Consider the following 17,562-nt stretch of genomic DNA (forward strand, 5'->3'; position numbering starts at 1 on the left):
GGATACTTCCTTTGGCCCTATAGTCTTCTAAGGGATCCGAAATATCTGTTCTCAGATTCCACAGAAATGAGGCTAGCAAAGAGATCCACGAAATACAGATGTAACTCTTTTCGATGAATTAACAGAACACTAAGCAGTTTCTCAGAAAGCTTATTTCCAGATTTCATCCGAGGATATTTCCTTTTTCACCATAGCCCTCTATGGGCTTCCAAATATCACTTTGCCAATTCCACAAAAACATCTTAGCGAAAGGCTTCTTGATGGGAAAGCTGTAACTCTGTGAGATGATTTCACAGAACACAAAGAAGTTTCCCAGAAAGCTTCTTTCTCTTTGTTATCGGAGGATATTTCCTTTGGCCCTAGAGTCTTCTAAGGGATCCGAAATATCTGTTCTCAGATTCCACAGAAATAAGGCTAGCAAAGAGATCCACGAAATGCAGATGTAACTCTGTGAGATGAATTAACAGAACACTAAGCAGTTTCTCAGAAAGCTTCTTTCCAGATTTCATCTGAAGATATTTCCTTTTTCAGCATAGCCCTCTATGGGCTTCCAAATATCACTTTGCCAATTCCACAAGAACTGTCTAAGCGAAAGGCTTCTTGAGGGGAAAGCTGTAACTCTCTGAGATGATTTCACAGAACATAAAGAAGTTGCTCACAAACCTTCTTTCTCTTTGTTATCGGAGGATAATTCCTTTGGCCCTATAATCTTCTAAGGGATCCGTAATATCTCTTCTCAGATTCCACAGAAATAAGGCTAGCAAAGAGATCCACCAAATACAGATGAAACTGTTAGATGAATTAACAGAACACTAAGCAGTTTCTCGGAAAGCTTCTTTCCAGAGATCATCTGAGGATATTTCCTTTTTCACCATAGCCCTCTATGGGCTTCCAAATATCACTTTGCCAATTCCACAAGAAGTGTCTTAACGAAAGGCTTCTTGAGGGGAAAACTGTAATTCTGTGAGATGATTTCACAGAACACAAAGAAGTTTCTCAGAAATCTTCTTTCTCTTTGTTATCGGAGGATATTTCCTTTGGCCCTATAGTCTTCTAAGGGATCCGAAATATCTGTTCTCAGATGCCACAGAAATAAGGCTAGCAAAGAGATCCACGAAATAGAGATGTAACTCTGTGAGATGAATTAACAGAACATTAAGCAGTTTCTCAGAAAGTCTCTTTCCAGATTTCATCTGAGGATATTTCCTTTTTCACCACAGCCCTCTAAGGGCTTCCAAATATCACTTTGCCAATTCCACAAGAACTGTCTTAGCGAAAGGCTTCTTGAGGGCCAAGCTGTAACTCTGTGAGATGATGTCACAGAACACAAAGAAGTTTCTCAGAAAGCTTCTTTCTCTTTGTTATCGGAGGATATTTCCTTTGGCCCTATAGTCTTCAAAGGGATCCGAAATATCTGTTCTCAGATTCCACAGAAATAAGGCTAGCAAAGAGATCCACCAAATACAGATGTAACTCTGTGAGATGAATTAACAGAACACTAAGCAGTTTCTCAGAAAGCTTCTTTCCAGATTTCATCTGAGGATATTTCCTTTTTCACCATAGCCATCTATGCGCTTCCAAATATCACTTTGTCAATTCACTAGAACTGTCTTAGCGAAAGGCTTCTTGAGGGAAAAGCTGTAATTCTGTGAGATGATTTCACAGATATGAAAAAGTTTCTCAGAAGGCTTTTTCTCTTTGTTATCGGAGGATATTTCCTTTGGCCCAATAGTCTTCTAAGGGATCCAAAATATCTGTTCTCAGATTCCAGAGAAATAAGGCTAGCAAAGAGATCCACGAAATACAGATGTAACTCTGTGAGATGAATTAACAGAACACTAAGCAGTTTCTCAGAATGCTTCTTTCCAGATTTCATCTGAGGATATTTGATTTTCACCATAGCCCTCTATGGGCTTCCAAATATCCCTTTGCCAATTCCACAAGAAACGTCTTAGTGAACGGCTTCTTGAGGGGAAAGGTGTAACTCTGTGAGATGATTTCAAAGAACACAAAGAAGTGTCTCAGAAAGCTTCTTTCTCTCTGTTATCAGAGGATATTTCCTTTGGCCCTATAATCTTCAAAGGGATCCGAAATATCTGTTCTCAGATTCCACAGAAATAAGGCTAGCAAAGAAATCCACCAAATACAGATGTAACTCTGTGAGATGAATTATCAGAACACTAAGCAGTTTCTCAGAAAGCTTCTTTCCAGATTTCATCTGAGGATATTTCCTTTTTCACCATAGCCCTCTATGGCCTTCCAAATATAACTTTGCCAATTTCACAAGAACTGTCTTAGCGAAAGGCTTCTTGAGGGGAAAGCTGTAACTCTCTGAGATGATTTCACAGAACACAAAGAAGTTTCGCAGAAAGCTTCTTTCTCTTTGTTATGGGAGGATACTTCCTTTGGCCCTATAGTCTTCTAAGGGATCCGAAATATCTGTTCTCAGATTCCACAGAAATGAGGCTAGCAAAGAGATCCACGAAATACAGATGTAACTCTTTTCGATGAATTAACAGAACACTAAGCAGTTTCTCAGAAAGCTTATTTCCAGATTTCATCTGAGGATATTTCCTTTTTCACCATAGCCCTCTATGGGCTTCCAAATATCACTTTGCCAATTCCACAAAAACATCTTAGCGAAAGGCTTCTTGAGGGGAAAGCTGTAACTCTGTGAGATGATTTCACAGAACACAAAGAAGTTTCCCAGAAAGCTTCTTTCTCTTTGTTATCGGAGGATATTTCCTTTGGCCCTAGAGTCTTCTAAGGGATCCGAAATATCTGTTCTCAGATTCCACAGAAATAAGGCTAGCAAAGAGATCCACGAAATGCAGATGTAACTCTGTGAGATGAATTAACAGAACACTAAGGAGTTTCTTAGAAAGCTACTTTCCAGATTTCATCTGAGGATATTTCCTTTTTCACCATAGCCCTCTACGGGCTTCCAAATATAACTTTGCCAATTTCACAAGAACGGTCTTAGCGAAAGGCTTCTTGAGGGGAAAGCTGTAACTCTCTGAGATGATTTCACAGAACACAAAGAAGTTTCTCAGAAAGCTTCTTTCTCTTTGTTATCGGAGGATATTTCCTTTGGCCCTATAGTCTTCTAAGGGATCCGAAATATCTGTTCTCAGATGCCACAGAAATAAGGCTAGCAAAGAGATCCACGAAATAGAGATGTAACTCTGTGAGATGAATTAACAGAACATTAAGCAGTTTCTCAGAAAGCCTCTTTCCAGATTTCATCTGAGGATATTTTCTTTTTCACCACAGCCCTCTAAGGGCTTCCAAATATCACTTTGCCAATTCCACAAGAACTGTCTTAGCGAAAGGCTTCTTGAGGGGAAAGCTGTAACTCTGTGAGGTGATTTAAGTGTATACAAAGAAGTTTATCAGAAAGCTTCTTTCTCTTTGTTATCACAGGATATTTCCTTTGGCCCTATAGTCTTCTAAGGAATCCGAAATATCTGTTCTCAGATTCCACAGAAATAAGGCTAGCAAAGAGATCCACGAAATACAGATGTAACTCTGTGAGATAAACAAACAAAACCCTAAGAAGTTTCTCAGAAAGCTTCTTTCCAGATTTCATCTGAGGATATTTCCTTTTTCACCATAGCCCTCTATGGGCTTCCAAATATCCCTTTGCCAATTCCACAAGAAACGTCTTAGTGAACGGCTTCTTGAGGGGAAAGGTGTAACTCTGTGAGATGATTTCAAAGAACACAAAGAAGTGTCTCAGAAAGCTTCTTTCTCTCTGTTATCAGAGGATATTTCCTTTGGCCCTATAGTCTTCAAAGGGATCCGAAATATCTGTTCTCAGATTCCACAGAAATAAGGCTAGCAAAGAAATCCACCAAATACAGATGTAACTCTGTGAGATGAATTATCAGAACACTAAGCAGTTTCTCAGAAAGCTTCTTTCCAGATTTCATCTGAGGATATTTCCTTTTTCACCATAGCCCTCTATGGGCTTCCAAATATAACTTTGCCAATTTCACAAGAACTGTCTTAGCGAAAGGCTTCTTGAGGGGAAAGCTGTAACTCTCTGAGATGATTTCACAGAACACAAAGAAGTTTCTCAGAAAGCTTCTTTCTCTTTGTTATGGGAGGATACTTCCTTTGGCCCTATAGTCTTCTAAGGGATCCGAAATATCTGTTCTCAGATTCCACAGAAATGAGGCTAGCAAAGAGATCCACGAAATACAGATGTAACTCTTTTCGATGAATTAACAGAACACTAAGCAGTTTCTCAGAAAGCTTATTTCCAGATTTCATCCGAGGATATTTCCTTTTTCACCATAGCCCTCTATGGGCTTCCAAATATCACTTTGCCAATTCCACAAAAACATCTTAGCGAAAGGCTTCTTGATGGGAAAGCTGTAACTCTGTGAGATGATTTCACAGAACACAAAGAAGTTTCCCAGAAAGCTTCTTTCTCTTTGTTATCGGAGGATATTTCCTTTGGCCCTAGAGTCTTCTAAGGGATCCGAAATATCTGTTCTCAGATTCCACAGAAATAAGGCTAGCAAAGAGATCCACGAAATGCAGATGTAACTCTGTGAGATGAATTAACAGAACACTAAGCAGTTTCTCAGAAAGCTTCTTTCCAGATTTCATCTGAAGATATTTCCTTTTTCAGCATAGCCCTCTATGGGCTTCCAAATATCACTTTGCCAATTCCACAAGAACTGTCTAAGCGAAAGGCTTCTTGAGGGGAAAGCTGTAACTCTCTGAGATGATTTCACAGAACATAAAGAAGTTGCTCACAAACCTTCTTTCTCTTTGTTATCGGAGGATAATTCCTTTGGCCCTATAATCTTCTAAGGGATCCGTAATATCTCTTCTCAGATTCCACAGAAATAAGGCTAGCAAAGAGATCCACCAAATACAGATGAAACTGTTAGATGAATTAACAGAACACTAAGCAGTTTCTCGGAAAGCTTCTTTCCAGAGATCATCTGAGGATATTTCCTTTTTCACCATAGCCCTCTATGGGCTTCCAAATATCACTTTGCCAATTCCACAAGAAGTGTCTTAACGAAAGGCTTCTTGAGGGGAAAACTGTAATTCTGTGAGATGATTTCACAGAACACAAAGAAGTTTCTCAGAAATCTTCTTTCTCTTTGTTATCGGAGGATATTTCCTTTGGCCCTATAGTCTTCTAAGGGATCCGAAATATCTGTTCTCAGATGCCACAGAAATAAGGCTAGCAAAGAGATCCACGAAATAGAGATGTAACTCTGTGAGATGAATTAACAGAACATTAAGCAGTTTCTCAGAAAGTCTCTTTCCAGATTTCATCTGAGGATATTTCCTTTTTCACCACAGCCCTCTAAGGGCTTCCAAATATCACTTTGCCAATTCCACAAGAACTGTCTTAGCGAAAGGCTTCTTGAGGGCCAAGCTGTAACTCTGTGAGATGATGTCACAGAACACAAAGAAGTTTCTCAGAAAGCTTCTTTCTCTTTGTTATCGGAGGATATTTCCTTTGGCCCTATAGTCTTCAAAGGGATCCGAAATATCTGTTCTCAGATTCCACAGAAATAAGGCTAGCAAAGAGATCCACCAAATACAGATGTAACTCTGTGAGATGAATTAACAGAACACTAAGCAGTTTCTCAGAAAGCTTCTTTCCAGATTTCATCTGAGGATATTTCCTTTTTCACCATAGCCATCTATGCGCTTCCAAATATCACTTTGTCAATTCACTAGAACTGTCTTAGCGAAAGGCTTCTTGAGGGAAAAGCTGTAATTCTGTGAGATGATTTCACAGATATGAAAAAGTTTCTCAGAAGGCTTTTTCTCTTTGTTATCGGAGGATATTTCCTTTGGCCCAATAGTCTTCTAAGGGATCCAAAATATCTGTTCTCAGATTCCAGAGAAATAAGGCTAGCAAAGAGATCCACGAAATACAGATGTAACTCTGTGAGATGAATTAACAGAACACTAAGCAGTTTCTCAGAATGCTTCTTTCCAGATTTCATCTGAGGATATTTGATTTTCACCATAGCCCTCTATGGGCTTCCAAATATCCCTTTGCCAATTCCACAAGAAACGTCTTAGTGAACGGCTTCTTGAGGGGAAAGGTGTAACTCTGTGAGATGATTTCAAAGAACACAAAGAAGTGTCTCAGAAAGCTTCTTTCTCTCTGTTATCAGAGGATATTTCCTTTGGCCCTATAATCTTCCAAGGGATCCGAAATATCTGTTCTCAGATTCCACAGAAATAAGGCTAGCAAAGAAATCCACCAAATACAGATGTAACTCTGTGAGATGAATTATCAGAACACTAAGCAGTTTCTCAGAAAGCTTCTTTCCAGATTTCATCTGAGGATATTTCCTTTTTCACCATAGCCCTCTATGGCCTTCCAAATATAACTTTGCCAATTTCACAAGAACTGTCTTAGCGAAAGGCTTCTTGAGGGGAAAGCTGTAACTCTCTGAGATGATTTCACAGAACACAAAGAAGTTTCGCAGAAAGCTTCTTTCTCTTTGTTATGGGAGGATACTTCCTTTGGCCCTATAGTCTTCTAAGGGATCCGAAATATCTGTTCTCAGATTCCACAGAAATGAGGCTAGCAAAGAGATCCACGAAATACAGATGTAACTCTTTTCGATGAATTAACAGAACACTAAGCAGTTTCTCAGAAAGCTTATTTCCAGATTTCATCTGAGGATATTTCCTTTTTCACCATAGCCCTCTATGGGCTTCCAAATATCACTTTGCCAATTCCACAAAAACATCTTAGCGAAAGGCTTCTTGAGGGGAAAGCTGTAACTCTGTGAGATGACTTCACAGAACACAAAGAAGTTTCCCAGAAAGCTTCTTTCTCTTTGTTATCGGAGGATATTTCCTTTGGCCCTAGAGTCTTCTAAGGGATCCGAAATATCTGTTCTCAGATTCCACAGAAATAAGGCTAGCAAAGAGATCCACGAAATGCAGATGTAACTCTGTGAGATGAATTAACAGAACACTAAGCAGTTTCTCAGAAAGCTTCTTTCCAGATTTCATCTGAAGATATTTCCTTTTTCAGCATAGCCCTCTATGGGCTTCCAAATATCACCTTGCCAATTCCACAAGAACTGTCTAAGCGAAAGGCTTCTTGAGGGGAAAGCTGTAACTCTCTGAGATGATTTCACAGAACATAAAGAAGTTGCTCACAAACCTTCTTTCTCTTTGTTATCGGAGGATATTTTCTTTGGCCCTATAATCTTCTAAGGGATCCGTAATATCTCTTCTCAGATTCCACAGAAATAAGGCTAGCAAAGAGATCCACCAAATACAGATGAAACTGTTAGATGAATTAACAGAACACTAAGCAGTTTCTCGGAAAGCTTCTTTCCAGAGATCATCTGAGGATATTTCCTTTTTCACCATAGCCCTCTATGGGCTTCCAAATATCACTTTGCCAATTCCACAAGAAGTGTCTTAACGAAAGGCTTCTTGAGGGGAAAACTGTAATTCTGTGAGATGATTTCACAGAACACAAAGAAGTTTCTCAGAAATCTTCTTTCTCTTTGTTATCGGAGGATATTTCCTTTGGCCCTATAGTCTTCTAAGGGATCCGAAATATCTGTTATCAGATTCCACAGAAATAAGGCTAGCAAAGAGATCCACGAAATAGAGATGTAACTCTGTGAGATGAATTAACAGAACATTAAGAAGTTTCTCAGAAAGACTCTTTCCAGATTTCATCTGAGGATATTTCCTTTTTCACCATAGCCCTCTAAGGGCTTCCAAATATCACTTTGCCAATTCCACAAGAACTGTCTTAGTGAAAGGCTTCTTGAGGGGAAAGCTGTAATTCTGTGAGATGATTTCACAGTACACAAAGAAGTTTATCAGAAAGCTTCTTTCTCTTTGTTATCACAGGATATTTCCTTTGGCCCTATAGTCTTCTAAGGAATCCGAAATATCTGTTCTCAGATTCCACAGAAATAAGGCTAGCAAAGAGATCCACGAAATACAGATGTAACTCTGTGAGATAAACTAACAAAACCCTAAGAAGTTTCTCAGAAAGCTTCTTTCCAGATTTCATCTGAGGATATTTCCTTTTTCACCACAGCCTTCTATGGGCTTCCAAATATCACTTTGCCAATTCCACAAGAACTGTCTTAGCGAAAGGCTTCTTGAGGGCCAAGCTGTAACTCTGTGAGATGATGTCACAGAACACAAACAAGTTTCTCAGAAAGCTTCTTTCTCTTTGTTATCGGAGGATATTTCCTTTGGCCCTATAGTCTTCAAAGGGATCCCAAATATCTGTTCTCAGATTCCACAGAAATAAGGCTAGCAAAGAGATCCACCAAATACAGATGTAACTCTGTGAGATGAATTAACAGAAGACTAAGAAGTTTCTCAGAAAGCTTCTTTCCAGATTTCATCTGAAGATATATCCTTTTTCACCCGAGCCCTCTATGGACTTCCATATATCACTTTGCCAATACCACAAGAACCATCTTAACGAAAGGCTTCTGCGGGGAAAGCTGTAACTCTGTGAGATGATTTCACAGAACACAAAGAAGTTTCTCAGAAAGCTTCTTTCTCTTTGTTATCGGAGGTTATTTCCTTTGACCCTATAATCTTCAAAAGGATCCGAAATATCTGTTCTCAGATTCCACAGAAAAAAGGCAGCAAATAGATCCACGAAATACAGATGTAACTCTGTGAGTTGAATTAACAGGACACTAAGCAGTTTCTCAGAAAGCTTCTTTCCAGATTTCATCTGATGATATTTCCTTTTTCACCATAGCCCTCTATGCGCTTCCAAATATCACTTTACCAATTCCACTAGAACTGTCTTAGCGAAAGGCTTCTTGAGGGGAAAGCTGTAATTCTGTGAGATGATTTCACAAATATCAAAGAAGTTTCTCAGAAGACTTCTTTCTCTTTGTTATCGGAGGATATTTCCTTTGGCCTTATAGTCTTCTAAGGGATCCGAAATATCTGTTCTCAGATTCCAGAGAAATAAGGCTAGCAAAGAGATCCACGAAATACAGATGTAACTCTGTGAGATGAATTAACATAACACTACGCAGATTCTCAGAAAGCTTCTTTCCAGATTTCATCTGAGGATATTTCCTTTTTCACCATAGCGCTCTTTGCGCTTCCAAATATCACTTTGCCAATTCCACTAGAACTGTCTTAGCGAAAGGCTTCTTGAGGGGAAAGCTGTAACTCTGTGAGATGATTTCACATAACACAAGGAAGTTTCTCAGAAAGTTTCTTTCTCTTTGTTATCGGAGGATATTTCCTTTGGCCCAACAGTCTTCTAAGGGATCTGAAATATCTGTTCTCAGATTCCACAGAAATAAGGCTAGCAAAGAGATCCACGAAATACAGACGTAAATCTGTGAGATGAATTAACAGAACACTAGGCAGTTTCTCAGAAAGCTTCTTTCCAGATTTCATCTGAGGATAATTCCTTTTTCACTGTAGTCTTCTATGGCTTAAATATATCACTTTGCCTATTCCACAAGAACTGTCTTAGCGAAAGGCTTCTTCAGGGGAAAGCTGTAACTCGGTGAGGTGATTTCAAAGAACACAAGGAAGTTTCTCAGAAAGCTTCTTTTTCTTTGTTATCGGAGGATATTTCCTTTGGTCCTATAGTCTTGAAAGGGATCCGAAATATCTGTTCTCAGATTCCAGAGAAATAAGGCTAGCAAAGAGATCCACGAAATACAGATGTAACACTGGGAGATGAATTAACAGAACACTAAGAAGTTTCTCAGAAAGCTTCTTTTCAGATTTCATCTGAGGATATTTCCTTTTTCACCCCAGCCCTCTATGGACTTCCAAATATCACTTTGCCAATACCACAAGAACCATCTTAACGAAAGGCTTCTGCGGGGAAAGCTGTAACTCTGTGAGATGATTTCACAGAACACAAAGAATTTTCTCAGAAAGCTTCTTTCTCTTTGTTATCGGGGGATATTTCCTTTGGCCCTATAATCTTCAAAAGGATCCGAAATATCTGTTCTCAGATTCCACAGAAGGAAGGCAGCAAAGAGATCCACGAAATACAGATGTAACTCTGTGAGATGAATTAACAGGACACTAAGCAGTTTCTCAGAAACCTTCTTTCCAGATTTCATCTGAGGATATTTCCTTTTTCACCATAGCCATCTATGCGCTTCCAAATATCACTTTGCCAATTCCACTAGAACTGTCTTAGCGAAAGGCTTCTTGAGGGGAAAGCTGTAACTCTGTGAGATGATTTCACAGTACACAAAGAAGTTTCTCAGAAAGCTTCTTTCTCTTTGTTATCGGAGGATATTTCCTTTGGCCCTATAGTCTTCCAAGGGATCCGAAATATCTCTCCTGTGATTCCACAGAAATAAGGCTAGCAAAGAGATCCACCAAATACAGATGTAACTCTGTGAGATGAATTAACAGAACACTAAGCAGTTTCTCAGAAAACTTCTTTCCAGATTTCATCTGAGGATAATTCCTTTTTCACCATAGACTTCTATGGGCTTCCAAATATCACTTTGCCTATTCCACAAGAACTGTCTTAGCGAAAGGGTTCTTCAGGGGAAAGCTGTATCTCTGTGAGATGATTTCACAGAACACAAAGAAGTTTCTCAGAAATCTTCTTTTCTCTTTGTTATCGGAGGATATTTCCTTTGGCCCTAGAGTCTTCAAAGGGATCCGAAATATCTGTTCTCAGATTCCAGAGAAATTAGGTTAGCAAAGAGATCCACGACATAGAGATGTAACTCTGTGAGATGAATTAACAGAACACTAAGAAGTTTCTCAGAAAGCTTCTTTCTAGATTTCATCTGAGGATATTTCCTTTTTCACCCCAGACCTCTATGGGCTTCCAAATATCACTTTGCCAATCCCACAAGAACTGTCTTAACGAAAGGCTTCTGAGGGGAAAACTGAAACTCTGTGAGATGATTTCAAAGAACACAAAGAAGTTTCTCAGAAAGCTTCTTTCTCTTTGTTATCGGAGGATATTTCCTTTGGCCCTATAGTCTTCTAAGGTATCCGAAATATCTGTTCTCGAATTCCTCAGAAATAAGGCTAGCAAAGAGATACACCAAATACAGATGTAACTCTATGAGATGAATTAACAGAACACTAAGCAGTTTCTCAGAAACCTTCTTTCCAGATTTCATCTGAGGATATTTCCTTTTTCACAATAGCCCTCTATGGGCTTCCAAATATCACTTTGTCAATTCCAAAAGAACTGTCTTAGTGAAAGTCCTCTTGAGGGGAAAGCTGTAACTCTGTGAGATGATTTCACAGAACACAAAGAAGTTTCTCAGAACGTTTCTATCTCTTTTTTATCGGAGGATATTTCCTTTGGCCCTATAGTCTTCAAAGGGATCCGAAATATCTGTTCTCAGATTCCACAGAAATAAGGCTAGCAAAGAGATCCACGAAATACAGATGCAACTCTCTGAGATAAACAAACAAAACCCTAAGAAGTTTCTCAGAAAGCTTCTTTCCAGATTTCATCTGAGGATATTTCCTTTTTCACCACAGCCCTCTATGGGCTTCCAAATATCACTTTGCCAATTCCACAAGAACTGTCTTAGCGAAAGGCTTCTTGAGGGCCAAACTGTAACTCTGTGAGATGATGTCACAGAGCACAAAGAAGTTTCTCAGAAAGCTTCTTTCTCTTTGTTATCGGAGGATATTTCCTTTGGCCCTATAGTCTTCAAAGGGATCCCAAATATCTGTTCTCAGATTCCACAGAAATAAGGCTAGCAAAGAGATCCACCAAATACAGATGTAACTCTGTGAGATGAATTAACAGAACACTAAGCAGTTTGTCAGAAAGCTTCTTTCCAGATTTCATCTGAGGATAATTCCTTTTTCACTATAGACATCTATGGGCTTCCAAATATCACTTTTCCAATTCCACAAAAACTTTCTTAGCCAAAGGCTTCTTCAGGGGAAAGCTGTATCTCTGTGAGATGATTTTTCAGAACACAAAGAAGTTTCTCAGAAATCTTCTTTCTCTTTGTTATCGGAGGATATTTCCTTTGGCCCTATATTCTTTAAAGGGATCCGAAATATCTGTTCTCACATTCCAGAGAAATAAGGCTAGCAAAGAGATCCACGAAATACAGATGTAACACTGTGAGATGAATTAACAGAACACTAAGAAGTTTCTCAGAAAGCTTCTTTCCAGATTTCATCTGAGGATATTTCCTTTTTCACCATAGCCCTCTATGCGCTTCCAAATATCACTTTGCCAATTCCACAAGAACTGTCTTAGCGAACGGCTTCTAGAGGGGAAACTGTAACTCTGTGAGATGATTTCAAAGAACACAAAGAAGTTTCTCAGAATGCTTCTTTCTTTTTGTTATCGGAGATTATTTCCTTTTCCCCTAGAGTCCTCAAAGGGATCCGAAATATCTGTTCTCAGATTCCACAGAAAGAAGGCAGCAAAGAGATCCACGAAATACAGATTTAATTCTGTGAGATGAATTAACAGGACACTAAGCAGTTTCTCAGAAAGCTTCTTTCCAGATTTCATCTGAGGATATTTCCTTTTTCACCATAGCCATCTATGCGCTTCCAAATATCACTTTGCCAATTCCACTAGAACTGTCTTAGCGAAAGGCTTCTTGAGGGGAAAGCTGTAATTCTGTGAGATGATTTCACAGATATCAAAGAAGTTTCTCAGAAGGCTTCTTTCTCTTTGTTATCGGAGGATATTTCCTTTGACCCTATTGTCTTCTAAGGGATCCGAAATATCTGTTCTCAGATTCCAGAGAAATAAGGCTAGCAAAGAGATCCAAGAAATACAGATGTAACTCTGTGAGATGAATTAACAGAACACTAAGCAGTTTCTCAGAATGCTTCTTTCCATATTTCATCTGAGGATAATTCCTTTTTCACCATAGTCCTTTATGGGCTTCCAAATATCACTTTGCCAATTCCACAAGAAATGTCTTAGTGAACGGCTTCTTGAGTGGAATGCTGTAACTCTGTGAGATGATTTCACAGAACACAAAGAAGTGTCTCAGAAAGCTTCTTTCTCTTTGTTATCGGAGGATATTTCCTTTGGCCCTATAGTCTTCCAAGGGATCCGAAATATCTCTCTTGAGATTACACAGAAATAAGGCTAGCAAAGAGATCGACCAAATACAGATGTAACTCTGTGAGATGAATTAACAGAACACTAAGCAGTTTCTCAGAAAACTTCTTTCCAGATGTCATCTGAGGATAATTCCTTTTTCACCATAGACTTCTATGGGCTTCCAAATATCACTTTGCCTATTCCACAAGAACTGTCTTAGCGAAAGTGTTCTTCAGGGGAAAGCTGTATCTCTGTGAGATGATTTCACATAACACAAAGAAGTTTCTCAGAAATCTTCTTTCTCTTTGTTATCGGAGGATATTTCCTTTGGCCCTAGAGTCTTCAAAGGGATCCGAAATATCTGTTCTCAGATTCCAGAAAAATTAGGCTAGCAAAGAGATCCACGAAATACAGAGGTAACTCTATGAGATGAATTAACAGAACACTAAGCAGTTTCTCAGAAACCTTCTTTACAGATTTCATCTGAGGATATTTCCTTTTTCACCATAGCCCTCTATGGGCTTCCAAATATCACTTTGCCAATTCCAAAAGAACTGTCTTAGTGAAAGGCTTCTTGAGGGGACAGCTGTAACTCTGTGAGATGATTTCACAGAACACAAAGAAGTTTCTCAGAAAGCTTCTTTCTCTATGTTATCGGAGTATATTTCCTTGGGCCCTCTAGTGTTCTAAGGGAGCCGAAATATCTGTTCTCAGATTCCACAGAAATAAGGCTAGCAAAGAGATACACCAAATACAGATGTAACTCTATGAGATGAATTAACAGAACACTGAGCAGTTTCTCAGAAAGCTTCATTTCAGATTTCATCTGAGGATATTTCCTCTTTCACCATAGCCCTCTATGCGCTTCCAAATATCACTTTGCCAATTCCACAAGAACTGTCTAAGCGGAAGGATTCTAGAGGGGAAAGCTGTAACTCTGTGAGATGATTACACAGAACACAAAGAAGTTTCTCAGAAAGCCACTTTCTCTTTGTTATCGGAGGATACCTCCTTTGGCCCTGTAGTCTTCTAAGGGATCCGAAATATCTGTTCTCAGATTCCACAGAAATAAGGCTAGCAAAGAGATCCACGAAATACAGATGTAACTATGTGAGATGAATTAACAGAACATTAAGCTGATTCTCAGAAAGCTTCTTTCCAGAATTTATCTGAGGATATTTTCTTTTTCACCATAGCCCTCTATGCGCTTCCTAATATCACTTTGCCAATTCCACAAGAACTGTCTTAGGGAACGGCTTCATGAGGGGAAAGCTGTAACTCTGTGAGATGATTTCACAGAACACAAAGAAGTTTATCATAAAGCTTCTTTCTCTTTGTTATCGGAGGATATTTCCTTTGGCCCTAGAGTCTTCAAAGGGATCCGAAATATCTGTTCTCAGATTCCAGAGAAATAAGGCTAGCAAAGAGATCCACGAAATACAGATGTAACTCTGTGAGATGAATTAACAGAACACTAAGCAGTTTCTCAGAAAGCTTCTTTCCAGATTTCATCTGAGGATATTTCCTTTTTCACCATAGCCCTCCATGCGCTTCCAAATATCACTTTGCCAATTCCACAAGAACTCTATTAGCGAACGGCTTCTTGAGAGGAAAGCTGTAAATCTGTGAGATGATTTCACAGAACACAAAGAAGTTTCTCAGAAAGCTTCTTTCTCTTTGTTATCGGAGGATATTTCCTTTGGCCCTATAGTCTTCTAAGGGATCCGAAATATCTGTTCTCAGATTCCACAGAAATAAGGCTAGCAAAGAGATCCACGAAACGCAGATGTAACTCTGAGAGATGAATTAACAGAACACTAAGCAGTTTCTCAGAAAGATTCTTTCCAGATTTCATCTGAAGATATTTCCTTTTTTACCATAGCCCTCTATGGGCTTCCAAATATCACTTTGCCTATTCCACAAGAACTGTCTTAGGGAAAGGCTTCTTGAAAGGAAAGAAGAAACTCTGTGAGATGATTTCACAGAACACAAAGAAGTTTCTCAGAAAGCTTCTTTCTCTTTGTTATCGGAGGATATTTCCTTGGGCCCTATAGTGTTCTAAGGGATCCGAAATATCTGTTCTCAGATTCCACAGAAATAAGGCTAGCAAAGAGATACACCAAATACAGATGTAACTCTATGAGATGAATTAACAGAACACTAAGCAGTTTCTCAGAAACCTTGTTTCCAAATTTCATCTGAGGATATTTCCTTTTTCAAAAGAGCCCTCTATGGGCTTCCAAATATCACTTTGCCAATTCCAAAAGAACTGTCTTAGTGAAAGGCTTCTTGAGGGGAAAGCTGTAACTCTCTGAGATGATTTCACAGAACACAAAGAAGTTTCTCAGAAAGCTTCTTTCTCTTTGTTATCGGAGGATACTTCCTTTGGCCCTATAGTCTTCTAAGGGATGCGAAATATCTGTTCTCAGAGTCCACAGAAATGAGGCTACCAAAGAGATCCAAGAAATACAGATGTAACTCTTTTCGATAAATTAACAGATCACTAAGCAGTTTCTCGGAAATCTTATTACCAGATTTCATCTGAGGATATTTCCTTTTTCAACATAGCCCTCTATGGGCTTCCAAATATCACTTTGCCAATTCCACAAAAACATCTTAGCGAAAGGCTTCTTGAGGGGAAAGCTGTAACTCTGTGAGATGATTTCACAGAACACAAAGAAGTTTCTCAGAAAGCTTCTTTCTCTTTGTTATCGGAGGATATTTCCTTTGGCTCTAAAGTCTTCAAAGGGATCCGAAATATCTGTTCTAAGATTCCACAGAAATAAGGCTAGCAAGAAATCCACCAAACACAGATGTAACTCTGTGAGATGAATTAACAGGACACAAAGCAGTTTCTCAGAAAGCTTCTCTCCAGATTTCATCTGAGGATATTTCCTTTTTCACCATAGCCCTCTATGCGCTTCCAAATATCACTTTGCCAATTCCACAAGAACTGTCTTAGCGAAAGGCTTCTTGAGGGGAAAGCTGTAACTCTGTGAGATGATTTCACATAACACAAGGAAGTTTCACAGAAAGCTTCTTTCTCTTTGTTATCGGAGGATATTTCCTTTGGCCCTACAGTCTTCTAAGGGATCCGAAATATCTGCTCTCAGATTCCACAGAAATAAGGCTAGCAAAGAGATCCACCAAATACAGATGTAACTCTGTGAGATGAATTAAGAGAACACTAAGCAGTTTCTCTGAAAGCTTCTTTCCAGATTTCATCTGAGGATATTTACTTTTTCACCATAGCTATCTATGCGCTTCCAAATATCACTTTGCCAATTCCACTAGAAGTGTCTTAGCGAAAGGCTTCTTGAGGGGAAAGCTGTTATTCTGTGAGATGATTTCACAGAAAACAAAGAAGTTTCTCAGAAGGCTTCTTTCTCCTTGTTATCGGAGGATATTTCCTTTGGCCCTACAGTCTTCAAGGGGATCCGAAATATCTGTTCTCTGATTCCACAGAAATAAGGCTAGCAAAGAGATCCACGAAATACAGACGTAACTCTGTGAGATGAATTAACAGAACACTAGGCAGTTTCTCAGAAAGCTTCTTTCCAGATTTCATCTGAGGATATTTCCTTTTTCACCCTTGCCTTCTTTGCGCTTCCAAATATCACTTTGCGAATTCCACAAGAACTGTCTTAGCGAAAGGCTTCTTGAGGAGAAAGCTGTAACTCAGTGAGGTGATTTCAAAAAACACAAGGAAGTTTCTCAGAAAGCTTCTTTCTCTTTGTTATCGGAGTTTATATCCTTTGGCCCTATAATCTTCAAAGGGATCCGAAATATCTGTTCTCAGATTCCACAGAAATAAGGCAACAAAGATATCCACGAAATGCAGATGTAACTCTGTGAGATGAATTAACAGAACACTAAGGAGTTTCTTAGAAAGCTACTTTCCAGATTTCATCTGAGGATATTTCCTTTTTCACCATAGCCCTCTACGGGCTTCCAAATATAACTTTGCCAATTTCACAAGAACGGTCTTAGCGAAAGGCTTCTTGAGGGGAAAGCTGTAACTCTCTGAGATGATTTCACAGAACACAAAGAAGTTTCTCAGAAAGCTTCTTTCTCTTTGTTATCGGAGGATATTTCCTTTGGCCCTATAGTCTTCTAAGGGATCCGAAATATCTGTTCTCAGATGCCACAGAAATAAGGCTAGCAAAGAGATCCACGAAATAGAGATGTAACTCTGTGAGATGAATTAACAGAACATTAAGCAGTTTCTCAGAAAGCCTCTTTCCAGATTTCATCTGAGGATATTTTCTTTTTCACCACAGCCCTCTAAGGGCTTCCAAATATCACTTTGCCAATTCCACAAGAACTGTCTTAGCGAAAGGCTTCTTGAGGGGAAAGCTGTAACTCTGTGAGATGATTTAAGTGTATACAAAGAAGTTTATCAGAAAGCTTCTTTCTCTTTGTTATCACAGGATATTTCCTTTGGCCCTATAGTCTTCTAAGGAATCCGAAATATCTGTTCTCAGATTCCACAGAAATAAGGCTAGCAAAGAGATCCACGAAATACA

Source organism: Macaca nemestrina, chromosome 19, assembly GCF_043159975.1.
Source record: "Macaca nemestrina isolate mMacNem1 chromosome 19, mMacNem.hap1, whole genome shotgun sequence".
Lineage (NCBI taxonomy): Eukaryota > Metazoa > Chordata > Mammalia > Primates > Cercopithecidae > Macaca > Macaca nemestrina.